This window comes from Ranitomeya imitator, chromosome 4, assembly GCF_032444005.1.
Source record: "Ranitomeya imitator isolate aRanImi1 chromosome 4, aRanImi1.pri, whole genome shotgun sequence".
Lineage (NCBI taxonomy): Eukaryota > Metazoa > Chordata > Amphibia > Anura > Dendrobatidae > Ranitomeya > Ranitomeya imitator.
The window spans coordinates 383,579,859-383,592,537 of NC_091285.1; positions in this window are offsets into that span (position 1 = coordinate 383,579,859).

The following is a 12,679-nucleotide window of genomic DNA, read 5'->3' on the forward strand; positions in this document are numbered from 1 at the left end:
TGAAGGCGAGGGACGTGACCAGACACCGGAATGTAAGTATGTAGTGTTTTTTTTTTTACATTTACAATGGTAACCAGGGTAAACATCGGGTTACTAAGCGCGGCCCTGCGCTTAGTAACCCGATATTTACCTGGTTATCAGTGAAGACATCGCTGAATCGGCGTCAGACACGCTGATTCAGCGATGTCAGCGGGAGATCAGCGACCAAAATAAAGTACTGATCATTCCCCAGCGACCAACGATCTCCCAGCAGGGGCCTGATCGTTGGTCGCTGTCACGCATAACGATTTCGTAACGATATCGTTGCTACGTCACAAAAAGCAACGGTATCGTTAACGATATCGTTATGTGTGACGGTACCTTAAGTTACAGGTGCTGTTAATTACACAAATTAGAGAAGCATCACATGATTTTTCGAACAGTGCCAATACTTTTGTCCACCCCCTTTTTATGTTTGGTGTGGAATTATATCCAATTTGGCTTTAGGACAATTCTTTTTGTGTTTATTCATTTAAGACAAATTAAATGAAGATAACAATACCAAATAATTTGTGTTTGCAATCATTTTCAGGAAGAAAATGAGTATTATCTGACAGAATTGAAGGGGTGTCAATACTTTTGGCCATGACTGTACTATGTAGCTGGGCAATATACTACGTGGCTGGGCAATATACTGCGTGGCTGGGCAATATACTGCGTGGCAGGGCAATATACTACGTGGGCAGGGCAATATACTATGTGGACATGCATATTCTAGAATCGGGCCACCATCTAGTATATATATATATATATATATATATATATACTAGCTGAAGAGCCCGGCATTGCCTGGGCATAGTAAATATCTGTGGTTAGTTATAGCACCTCACTTCTCTTATATTCCCATCACGCCTCTCATTTGCCCCCTCACAGCTTTCATTTTCTCCCTTACACCTCTCATTTTCCCCCTCACTCCTCTCATTCCCCCCTAACACTTGTCATTTCAACCTCACATCTGTCATTTTTCGATCACTCCACTATTTTCCCTCACTCCTCTCATTTTGCACTCACACCTTTTCATTTTCACCTCACACCCCCATTTTCACCTCATACCTCTCATTTTCCCCTCAGTATATACATGTTTGTCATCTCCCCTATATATAGTATACACCTGTATGTCATCTCCTGTATATAGTATATACCTGTATGTCATCTCCCCTGTAAATAGTATATACCTGCTGTATGTCATCTCCTCCTGTATATTGTATATACCTATGTGTCATCTCCTCCTGTATATAGTATATACCTGTATGTCATCTTTTCTGCATATACTATATACCTGTATGTCATCTCCTCCTATATATAGTATATACCTGTATGTCATCTCCTGTATATAGTAAATACCTGTATGTCATCTCCTCCTGTATATAGTATATACTTGTAAGTCATCTCCTCCTGTATATAGTATATACCTGTGTGTCATCTCCTCCTGTATATAGTATATACCTGTATGTCATCTCCTCCTGTATATAGTATATACCTGTGTCATCTCCCCTGTATATAGTATATATGTGTTTGTCATCTCCCCTGTATATAGTATATACCTGTGTCATCTCCTCCTGTATATAGTATATATCTGTGTGTCATCTGCTTCTGTATATAGTATATATGTGTCTCATCCCCTCCTGTATCTATAATATAACGCTGGGAGCATCACTCTGTCCGAAGCCTTTATAGACTACGCAGGCGCGACGCTCCTAACGTTACATCATAGTGTCAGGAAAAAAAAATGGCGCCGGAAGGCGCGGACTGCCGGGAGCAGGGGGTCGGGAGCAGGGGGACATCGTCCACATATTTCCGCTGATTATGCTGTGGCACTTCATGCCACAGCAATTTATTACGTACGCCATTCCTTTCCGCAGCGGCCATAGCAAGTTGTTACTTGCGCCACCTGATTCCTTTCCGGCGCCATTGTCTTGCTCCTCCTGGTGCCGGAATCGGCGCCTGCGCAGTCCGCGCTTTCCGGCGCCATTTTCTTGAAGACACACTGCCGTGTGTCTTCAAGAAAATGGCGCCGGAAAGTGCGGGCTGCGCAGGCGCCGATTCCGGCACCAGGAGGAGCAAGACAATGGCGCCGGAAAGGAATCAGGTGGCGCAAGTAACAAATTGTTGTGCCATGAGGCTGTGGCACTTCATGCCACAGCTATTTGTTACTTACGCCACCTGATTCATTTCCGCTGCCATTTTCTTTCTCCTCCTGCTCCCGGAATCGGCGCCTGCGCAGTCCGCGCTTTCCGGCGCCATTTTCTTGAAGACACACTGCAGTGTGTCTTCAAGAAAATGGCGCCGGAAAGCGCGGACTGCGCAGGCGCCGATTCCGAGAGCAGGAGGAGAAAGAATATGGCGGCGGAACACAACCAGGTAGCGTCTTCACAGGATCCCACCCTCATTACGCTGTGGCACTTCATGCCACAGCGATTTCTTACTTTTAGGCCCCCTGACTCCGGGCAATGAATGTCTCTCTTCTCCCGCAATCGGCGCATGCGCAGTCCGCGCTTTCCGGCGCCATTGTGTGGGAAACCTCAATGTGTCTTCAAGAAAATGGTGGCGGAAATCGCAGACTGCGCAGGGGCCGATTCCTGAAGCACCAGTCTGCACTTTTCGGCTCCATCAACCATAATGGAGCAGTGTACGGGGGCATATAATATGGAGCATCTTATGGGGGTCATCAACCATAATGGAGCAGTGTACGGGGGCATATACTATGGAGCATCTTATGGGGGCCATCAACCATAATGGAGCGGTGTACGGGAGCATATACTATGGAGCATCCTATGGGGGCTGTTGTGAATTCTGTTATCGAACTCCCTCCTGTGGTCATGAATGGTACTTCGGCGAGTTCTGTCCATGGACTCCCTCTGGTGGCTGTGAGTGGAGCTGCAGCTTCTGAGGTTCCTTCCACAGGTGACGTAGTTTATTCTTTGGCTGGCTGCTCTATTTAACTCCACTCAGATCGTTACTCCATGCCAGCTGTCAATGTTCTTGTACTGGTTCAGTTCGCTCATGGATCTTTCTGGTGACCTGTCTACTCCAGCAGAAGCTAAGTCCCTGCTAGTTCATTATTTGTTCTTTGTTTCATTGTCCAGCTTGCTATCATGATATTGCCTTGCTAGCTGGAAGCTCTGGGATGCAGAGTGGCACCTCCGCACCGTGAGTCGGTGCGGAGGTCTTTTTGCACACTCTGCGTGGTCTTTTTGTAGTTTTTTGTGCTGACCGCAAAGATACCTTTCCTATCCTCGGTCTGTTTAGTAAGTCTGGCCTCCCTTTGCTGAAACCTGTTTCATTTCTGTGTTTGTGACTTTCATCTTAACTCACAGTCAATATATGTGGGGGGCTACCTTTTCCTTTGGGGAATTTCTCTGAGGCAAGGTAGGCTTTATTTTCTATCTCTAAGGCTAGTTAGCTCTTAGGCTGTGAAGAGGCATCTAGGCAGTGTTAGGTACGCTCCACGGCTATTTCTAGTTGTGTGATAGGATTAGGGTTTGCGGTCAGCAGAGCTCCCACTTCCCAGAGCTTGCCCTGTGTGAGTTTAACCATCAGGTCGTTCCGGGTGCTCCTAACCACCAGGTCCATAACAGTACAGCTGGCCCGAAGTATTAATGCATCTCAATAGAGGGATCAGAGAAGTTCTGAGACCATTTTTTTTTCTCTGCTGTGTGTTTTGTCTTTCTTTTCCCCTTAACCTCTGGGTGGTTCAGGACACAGGTGTAGATATGGACATTCAAGGTCTGTCCTCTTGTGTGGATCATCTCACTGCAAGGGTACAAAACATTCAAGATTTTGTGGTTCAGAATCCGATGTTAGAGCCTAGAATTCCAATTCCTGATTTGTTTTCTGGGGATAGATCTAAGTTCCTGAATTTCAAAAATAATTGTAAACTGTTTCTAGCTTTGAAACCCCGCTCCTCTGGTAACCCCGTTCAACAAGTAAAAATCATTATTTCTTTGTTGCGTGGTGACCCTCAAGACTGGGCATTTTCCCTTGCGCCTGGAGATCCTGCATTGCATGATGTAGATGCGTTTTTTCTGGCGCTTGGATTGCTTTATGATGAACCAAATTCAGTGGATCAGGCAGAGAAAATCTTGCTGGCTTTGTGTCAGGGTCAGGATGAAGCGGAGGTTTTTTTTCCAGAAGTTTAGAAAGTGGTCTGTGCTTACTCAGTGGAATGAGAGTGCCCTGGCGGCAATTTTCAGAAAGGGTCTTTCTGAAGCCCTTAAGGATGTCATGGTGGGATTTCCCACGCCTGCTGGTCTGAATGAGTCTATGTCCTTGGCCATTCAGATCGATCGGCGCTTGCTTGAGCGCAAAGCTGTGCACCATTTGGCGGTATTCTCTGACCATAGGCCCGAGCCTATGCAATGTGATAGGACTTTGACCAGAGCTGAACAGCAAGAACACAGACGTCGGAATGGGCTGTGTTTTTACTGTGGTGATTCCACTCATGCTATCTCCGATTGTCCTAAGCGCACTAAGCGGTTCGCTAGGTCTGCCACCATTGGTACGGTACAGTCTAAATTTCTTTTGTCTGTTACTCTGATTTGCTCTTTGTCGTCCTATTCTGTTATGGCATTTGTGGATTCAGGCGCTGCCCTGAATTTGATGGACTTGGAGTTTGCCAGGCGCTGTGGTTTTTTCTTGGAGCCCTTGCAGTATCCTATTCCATTGAGAGGAATTGATGCTACGCCTTTGGCCAAGAATAAGCCTCAGTACTGGACTCAATTGACCATGTGCATGGCTCCTGCACATCAGGAGGATATTCGCTTTTTGGTGTTGCATGATCTGCATGATGTGGTCGTTTTGGGGTTGCCATGGCTACAGGTCCATAATCCAGTATTGGATTGGAAATCTATGTCTGTGTCCGGCTGGGGTTGTCAGGGGGTACATGGTGATGTTCCATTGTTGTCAATTTCGCCTTCCACTCCTTCTGAAGTCCATGAGTTTTTGTCAGATTACCGGGATGTATTTGATGAGCCTAAATCCGGGGCCCTACCTCCTCATAGGGATTGCGATTGTGCTATTGATTTGATTCCTGGTAGTAAGTTTCCTAAGGGCCGACTGTTTAATTTATCTGTGCCAGAGCACGCTGCTATGCAGAGTTATATAAAGGAATCCTTGGAGAAAGGTCATATTCGCCTGTCATCATCACCGTTGGGAGCAGGGTTCTTTTTTGTGGCCAAGAAGGATGGTTCTTTGAGACCTTGTATTGATTACCGCCTTCTTAATAAGATCACAGTCAAATTTCAGTACCCTTTGCCGCTGCTGTCTGATTTGTTTGCTCGGATTAAGGGGGCTAGTTGGTTCACCAAGATAGATCTTCGAGGGGCGTATAATCTTGTGTGAATTAAACAGGGCGATGAATGGAAAACGGCATTTAATACGCCCGAGGGCCATTTTGAGTACCTGGTTATGCCATTCGGGCTTTCTAATGCTCCATCTGTGTTTCAGTCCTTTATGCATGACATCTTCCGAAAGTACCTGGATAGATTCATGATTGTATATTTGGATGATATTTTGGTCTTTTCGGATGATTGGGAGTCTCATGTGAAGCAGGTCAGAATGGTGTTTCAGGTCCTTCGTGCAAATTCCTTGTTTGTGAAGGGGTCAAAGTGTCTCTTTGGAGTTCAGAAGGTTTCATTTTTGGGTTTCATTTTTTCCCCATCTACTATCGAGATGGACCCTGTTAAAGTTCAGGCCATTTATGATTGGACTCAGCCGGCATCTGTGAAGAGCCTGCAGAAGTTCCTGGGCTTTGCTAATTTTTACCGTCGCTTCATCGCTAATTTTTCTAGTGTTGCTAAACTGTTGACTGATTTGACCAAGAAAGGTGCTGATGTGGTCAATTGGTCCTCTGCGGCTGTAGAGGCTTTTCAGGAGTTGAAGCGTCGTTTTTCTTCTGCCCCTGTGTTGTGCCAGCCAGATGTTTCGCTCCCGTTTCAGGTCGAGGTTGATGCTTCTGATTTTGGCGCAGGGGCTGTTTTGTCGCAAAGAAGTTCTGATGGCTCGGTGATGAAACCATGTGCCTTCTTTTCTAGAAAATTCTCGCCTGCTGAGCGCAATTATGATGTTGGCAATCGAGAGTTGTTGGCCAAGAAGTGGGCATTCGAGGAGTGGCGACATTGGCTTGAAGGAGCCAAGCATCGCGTGGTGGTCTTGACGGATCACAAGAATTTGACTTATCTCGAGTCTGCCAAATGGTTGAATCCTAAACAGGCTCGATGGTCGCTGTTTTTCTCCCGTTTTGATTTTGTGGTTTCGTACCTTCCGGGCTCTAAGAATGTGAAGGCTGATGCCCTGTCAAGGAGTTTTGTGCCTGACTCTCCGGGTGTTCCTGAGCCGGCGGGTATTCTCAAAGAGGGGGTAATTTTGTCTGCCATCTCCCCTGATTTGCGGCGGGTACTGCAGAAGTTTCGGGCTGATAGACCTGACCGTTGTCCAGCGGAGAAACTGTTTGTCCCTGATAGATGGACTAGTAGAGTTATCTCTGAGGTTCATTGTTCGGTGTTGGCTGGTCATCCTGGAATCTTTGGTACCAGAGATTTGGTGGCTAGATCCTTTTGGTGGCCTTCGTTGTCACGGGATGTGCGTTCTTTTGTGCAGTCCTGTGGGACTTGTGCTCGGGCTAAGCCCTGCTGTTATCATGCCAGTGGGTTGCTTTTGCCCTTGCCGGTCCTGAAGAGGCCCTGGACGCATATTTCTATGGATTTTATTTCAGATCTCCCTGTCTCTCAAAGGATGTCGGTCACTTGGGTGGTTTGTGATCGCTTCTCTAAGATGGTCCATTTGATACCCTTGTCTAAATTGCCTTCCTCCTCTGATTTGGTGCCATTGTTTTTCCAGCATGTGGTTCGTTTGCATGGCATTCCAGAGAACATCGTCTCGGACAGAGGTTCCCAGTTTGTTTCGAGGTTTTGGCGGTCCTTTTGTGCTAAGATGGGCATTGATTTGTCTTTTTCTTCGGCTTTCCATCCTCAGACAAATGGCCAAACCGAACGAACTAATCAGACTTTGGAAACATATCTGAGATGCTTTGTTTCTGCTGATCAGGATGATTGGGTGTCCTTCTTGCCTTTGGCTGAGTTCGCCCTTAATAATCGGGCCAGCTCGGCTACTTTGGTTTCGCCTTTTTTCTGTAATTCTGGTTTGCATCCTCGTTTCTCTTCAGGGTAGGTTGAGCCTTCGGACTGTCCTGGTGTGGATACTATGGTGGACAGGTTGCAGCAGATTTGGACTCATGTGGTGGACAATTTGAGATTGTCCCAGGAGAAGGCTCAACGTTTCGCTAACCGCCGGCGCTGTGTTGGTCCCCGACTTCGTGTTGGGGATTTGGTTTGGTTGTCGTCTCGTTATGTTCCTATGAAGGTTTCCTCTCCTAAGTTTAAGCCTAGTTTCATTGGTCCGTATAAGATTTCTGAAGTTCTCAATCCTGTGTCTTTTCGTTTGGCCCTTCCAGCTTATTTTGCCATCCATAATGTGTTCCATAGGTCGTTATTGCGGAGATACGTGGCGCCTATGGTTCCCTCCGTTGATCCTCCTGCCCCGGTGTTGGTCGAGGGCGAGTTGGAGTATGTGGTGGAGAAGACTTTGGATTCTCGTGTTTCGAGACGGAAACTCCTGTACCTGGTCAAGTGGAAGGGTTATGCTCAGGAGGATAATTCCTGGGTTTTTGCCTCTGATGTTCATGCTGCCGATCTAGTTTGTGCCTTTCATTTGGCTCGTCCTCATCGGCCTGGGGGCTCTGGTGACGGTTCGGTGACCCCTCCTCAAGGGGGGGTACTGTTGTGAATTCTGTTATCGAACTCCCTCCTGTGGTCATGAATGGTACTTCGGCGAGTTCTGTCCATGGACTCCCTCTGGTGGCTGTGAGTGGAGCTGCTGCTTCTGAGGTTCCTTCCACAGGTGACGTAGTTTATTCTTTGGCTGGCTGCACTATTTAACTCCACTCAGATCGTTACTCCATGCCAGCTGTCAATGTTCTTGTACTGGTTCAGTTTGCTCTTGGATCTTTCTGGTGACCTGTCTACTCCAGCAGAAGCTAAGTCCCTGCTAGTTCATTATTTGTTCTTTGTTTCATTGTCCAGCTTGCTATCATGATATTGCCTTGCTAGCTGGAAGCTCTGGGATGCAGAGTGGCACCTCCGCACCGTGAGTCGGTGCGGAGGTCTTTTTGCACACTCTGCGTGGTCTTTTTGTAGTTTTTTGTGCTGACCGCAAAGATACCTTTCCTATCCTCGGGCTGTTTAGTAAGTCTGGCCTCCCTTTGCTGAAACCTGTTTCATTTCTGTGTTTGTGACTTTCATCTTAACTCACAGTCAATATATGTGGGGGGCTGCCTTTTCCTTTGGGGAATTTCTCTGAGGCAAGGTAGGCTTTATTTTCTATCTCTAGGGCTAGTTAGCTCTTAGGCTGTGAAGAGGCGTCTAGGCAGTGTTAGGTACGCTCCACGGCTATTTCTAGTTGTGTGATAGGATTAGGGGTTGCGGTCAGCAGAGCTCCCACTTCCCAGAGCTTGTCCTGTGTGAGTTTAACCATCAGGTCGTTCCGGGTGCTCCTAACCACCAGGTCCATAACAGGGGGCCACAAACCTTTATGGAGCAGTGTACGGGGCATATAATATGGAGCATCTTATGGGGGCCATAAACCTTTATGGAGCAGCGTATGGGGCATATGGATGGGAGCAGCAAATTACAGAATGGTGGCGCAGGATGGGAGCAGCACATGTCAGAATGGGGGCGCAGGATGGGAGCAGCACATGTCAGAATGGGGGCGCAGGATGGGAGCAGCATATGTCAGAATGGGGGCGCAGGATGGGTGCAGCACATGTCAGAATGGGGGCGCAGGATGGAGCAGCTCATGACAGGATGGGGACGCAGGATGGAGCAGCTCATGATAGGATGGGGACGCAGGATGAAGCAGCACATACCAGGATGGAGACCATATACCAATATAAATGCTCGCCACCCGGGCGTAGAACGGGTTCAATAGCTAGTATAGTATATACCTGTATGTCATCTCTTCCTGTATATAGTATATACCTGTGTCATCTCCCCTGTATATAGTATATATGTGTGTGTCATCTCCCCTGTATATAGTATATACCTGTGTGTCATCTCCTCCTGTATATAGTATATACCTGTGTGTCATCTCTCCTGTATATGCAGTAGTATATATCTGTATGTCATCTCCTCCTGTATTAGGTCCTCGTTCACACGTTATTTGCTCATTATTTTTACCTCAGTATTTGTAAGCTAAATTGGCAGCCTGATAAATCCCCAGCCAACAGGAAGCCCTCCCCCCTGGCAGTATATATTATATCACACATACACATAATAGACAGTTCATGTGACTGACAGCTGCCGTATTTCCTATATGGTACAGTTGTTGCTCTTGTAGTTTGTCTGCTTATTAATCAGATTTTTATTTTTGAAGGATAATAAAAAACTTGTGTTTGTTTTAGGGCGAGTTTCATGTGTCAAGTTGTGTGTGTTGAGTTGCGTGTGGCGACATGCATGTAGCGACTTTTGTGAGATGAGTTTTGTGTGGCGACATGCGTGTAGCAACTTTTTGTGTCGAGTTGCATGTGACAGGTTAGTGTAGCAAGTTGTGTGCAGCAAGTTTTGCGCATGGCGAGATTTATGTGTGGTGCGTTTTAAGTATGTGCAAGTTTTGTGTGAGGCAACTTTTGCATGTGTTGCAACTTTTGTGCATGTGGCAATTTTTCCGCGTGTGGCGAGTTATCCATGAGGTGAGTTTTGCACGTGTGGCGAGTTTTGCGTGAGCCTAGTTTTGCACGTGGCGTGTTTTGCGCGTGGCGAGTTTTGAGCGGCGACTTTTGTATTTCGACTTTTATGTGGCGAGGTTGGGGTATATGTGGTGAAATGTGTGCTGAGGGTGGTATATGTGTTCAAGCACGTGGTAGTGTGTGGTGCATTTTGTGTGTGTGTGTTCATATCCCCGTGTGTGGTGAGTATCCCATGTCGGGGCCCCACCTTAGCAACTGTATGGTATATACTCTTTGGCGCCATCACTCTCACTCTTTAAGTCCCCCTTGTTCACATCTGGCAGCTGTCAATTTGCCTCCAACACGTTTCCTTTCACTTTTTCCCCATTATGTAGATAGGGGCAAAATTGTTTGGTGAATTGGAACGCGCGGGGTTAAAATTTCGCCTCACAACATAGCCTATGACGCTCTCGGGGTCCAGACGTGTGACTGTGCAATATTTTGTGGCTGTAGCTGCGACGGTCCAGATGCCAATTTTGGACATACACACACACACACACATTCAGCTTTATATATTAGATATACCTGTAAGTCATCTCCCCTGTATATAGTATTTACCTGTATGTCATCTCCAATGTATATAGTATATACCTGTATGTCATCTCCTCCTGTATATAATATATACCTGTATGTCATCTCCAATGTATATAGTATATACCTGTATGTCATCTCCTCCTGTATATAATATATAGCTGTATATCATCTCCCCTGTATATAGTATATACCTGTATGCCATCTCCTCTTGGCTGTCAATTTGCCTCCAACACTTTTCCTTTCACTTTTTCCCCATTATGTAGATAGGGGCAAAATTGTTTGGTGAATTGGAAGGTGCGGGGTTAAAATTTTGCCTCACAACATAGCCTATGACGCTCTCGGGGTCCAGACGTGTGACTGTGCAAAATTTTGTGGCTCTAGCTGCGAGAATGCAGATGCCAATCCCGGACATACACACACACACACATACATACACGCGCACATACAGCTTTATATATTAGAGATTATATATATATATATGTGTGTCTCACTGATATATATATATATATATATATATATATATATCATATATACCGTAAGCTGAAGCTGAAGGGAGATGGGGACCATAAGGCCTAGCTTACCCTGAGAAGTATTGTTAATGTGACATAAAATATGCAAATAACATGCCTCCTTTGGCAGATTTAACAGCCCACAGCCCCAGGGAGATATGATAAGTTAATGGAGCCACAAGTGTGGACTCTGAGTCCGGGTATATTAAGCGGGGTACAGCCGGAGTATTAATGGCACCTCAATGTGGTCGAGTGTACCTGAGTTGACTGGAAGGCAGGAAGGCGGGAAAACGTGAAGGAAACCGATATGCCTCTGGTAGCAGGGGGGGTGGGAAATCACTGCAAGGCCTCACCGCAGCGTTGATGTTCGGTGTCCGGAGTGTCCTCTCTGCTGGTGGTCCTGCTGGTGGTCCGGAGGGGAATCCTGATCTTGTAATCGGGTGCAGCGATGGCTTCCCTGTTCACCGCAGCTTCGATGTCAAGAGCTGCAGCCGTCTCCTTGTGTTCTCTGTAGTGGCGAAGGCTTCCGGGTCTGTGCTACGGGCAGGAGTGTGCTCCAGGGTTGAAGACACTGTTGTTGATGGCGGCAATGGCTGTCCTCACACGCTCCTAGTAGGCCTCAGATTGCCATGAGGTAAATAAATCTTCCTGGGTGAATGGACAATTTTTGTTCTTTTTGGTCTAAAATAAGCCTGGGGGAAGGCTGTATCAATCACCCATATAAAATTGTGTGGATGGTTTGTAAAAGTAGGGATTAAAGTTGGATTGGAGGTTTTTACCTCAGGAGCTCCCTGATGGCATGTCTCACATAGCCAGAGACCGAAGCCACGCCCCTCCTTTAACCCCTTCATGACCTTGGGATTTTTCGGTTTTCCGTGTTTGTTTTTCACTCCCCTCCTTCCCAGAGCCATAACTTTTTTATTTTTCCGTCAATTTTTCCGGCCATGTGAGGGCTTATTTTTTGCGGGACGGGTTGTACTTTTGAACGACATCATTGGTTTTAGTATGTCGTGTACTAGAAAACGGGAAAAATATTCCAAGTGCGGTGAAATTGCAAAAAAAGTGCAATCCCAAACTTGTTTTTTGTTTGGCTGTTTTGCTAGGCTCACTAAAACTGACCTGCCATTATGATTCTCCAGGTCAGTACGAATTCATAGACACCTAACATGACTAGGTTATTTTTTATCTAAGTGGTGAAAAAAAATTTCAAACTTTGCTAAAAAAATAAATAAATAAATTGCGCAATTTTCCGATACTCGTAGCGTCTCCATTTTTCGTGATCTGGGGTCGGTTGAGGGCTTATTTTTTTGCGTGCCGAGATGATGTTTTTAATGAAAGCATTTTGGTGCAGATACGTTCTTTTGATCGCCCGTTATTGCATTTTAATGCAATGTCGCGGTGACCAAAAAACGTAATTCTGGCATTTTGAATTTTTTTCTCGCTACACCGTTTAGCGATCAGGTTAATGCTTTTTTTTTTTAATTGATAGATCGGGCGATTCTGAGTGCGGCGATACCAAATATGTGTAGATTTGATTTTTTTTTTATTGATTTATTTTGATTGGGGCGAAAGGGGGGTGATTTAAACTTTTATATTTTTTTTATTTTTTTCACATTTTTTTTAACTTTTTTTTTTTACTTTTGCCATGCTTCAATAGCCTCCATGGCTAGAAGCAGGCACAACTCGATCGCCTCTGCTACATAACAGCGATCTGCTGATCGCTGCTATGTAGCAGAAATGGAGGTGTGCTGTGAGCGCCGACCACAGGGTGGCGCTCACAGCCACCGGTGATCAGTAACCATAGAGGTCTCTAGGACCT